Source organism: Malaclemys terrapin, chromosome 1 (genome assembly GCF_027887155.1).
Source record: "Malaclemys terrapin pileata isolate rMalTer1 chromosome 1, rMalTer1.hap1, whole genome shotgun sequence".
Taxonomy (NCBI): Eukaryota; Metazoa; Chordata; order Testudines; family Emydidae; genus Malaclemys; species Malaclemys terrapin.
Window position 1 is genome coordinate 301,394,050 of NC_071505.1, and position 1,639 is coordinate 301,395,688.

The following is a 1,639-nucleotide window of genomic DNA, read 5'->3' on the forward strand; positions in this document are numbered from 1 at the left end:
CCTGAAGGGCTTAAAACAGTCCTGGGAGAGGGCTATGGCAGGGGAAAACCTGGGCTTGTTGGGAAAGCAGCCACACAGTGCAATCAGGGCCCAGCTGGCCCTTATAAGAGGGTGGTGGGCCAGACGGATGAAGACAGACTTTCTCTCTAGCCTCTTGAGAGAGAAGGACCTGGCTACCTTGGAAGCTGAGGCAGGTACCTAGGGTGGAGCAGTCTGGGGAAGGGCAGAGAGACCTGGGGAGCTCCAGCCTAGCAAAGCCCCAGGCTGCAGGCCGAGTTAAGGGCTCACAAAAAGGGCACTAGGGCTGCAGAGAAGCAGCCCAGGAATAGGCAGAGGCAGCTGGTCCAACCCACCTTGCCAATGATGAGTGGTTTACAGACTGCGTCTGCCCCAGGGAGCGGGGGCTAGATGGAGACTGGCAGTAGCCCCTGAGGCAAGGTGGGGATGGGGGATTGGGTGTTCCCCTGGGTGGGGAGACCCAGATTGTGGGTTGCTGCAGTGGACAGAACCCCTGGGCAAAGGGCATTGGGGTCCGGGAGGGACACGGGGCCCAGCGGCAGGTGAGACATCAGCCGGCAGAGGGTGCTCTGGAGCTGGAGAGCTAATTCCAGCAGACAACCAGCAGGCAGCACCGTGCCAGTGAGTCTTCGCCCCGCCGCAGAGTCATTGAACCAAACTGTAAACCCTGGGTATGATGGACATCACTTCAAGACAGGGGGTGCTGCAGCACCCCTAGTTCCAGCACCTATGGCTTCCCCTCTTATTAATTATTTATGAATGTATTACTTATATAGCACTATAGATGTGCATGCATCTTTGCAAAAGTGGGTAAAGATGGAGTCTCTGCCCTAAAGAGTTTGCAGTATAAATTAAACAACCCCACCAGGAGATGACAATGCAGGGAAAGGTTGAGGTGGGAGAACAAATGTGAAGACAATACAATGTTTGGTCACTTGAAGAATAATGTATGTGGCCTTCTTTATACTTACCTTTGTGGTTCCTCCCCCCACCCCCATTGCTCTGTCCCCATTTTCAGAGCTAATATACACACTAGCATTAACAAAGGGCCACATCATAGACATGAAGGGTCCTTCCTGTGAATGGAGATTCAGGCATCAGCCTACATGGTTGCACTTTCCTTGCTGCTCTGGACCTCACAAAAATCCATATGTGGGGCAGGGAATCCACACATGAAGATGGGACAGGCTAGAAGTGAGACTGGACTGCATGTCCATTTTCCTCCCCCCATCAATACCGCAGGTAATCTGTAGGAAAGTTAGGAATCTGTGGAACACTATGGGAATCTGTGGAACTCTCCATTCTTATTACGTGAATATGGTTGAAAAGCCCCACTGAGAATTTCTCCATTTCCTCCAGTTAGTGAGCTGCATTTTCTAAAGCCTCATTTGACTTTTGATAAATGCCCCCCACCCCGATCTTGTCCACCAATAATGCTACCTCCACTTTAGGAAGCATAGAAAACTCAGTCTAGGAATTTTCATCCTCCTGCCATTTAGGTTTAGGCAGCATTTTGGCAGACTTAGAGCTATGATCCCCCAACTCATTTGAGAGACACTCTAGTAGTTGCTCTGTGAGCAATCATTTATTCCACGTCTTGTATAGCAGTCGTATTATTGCT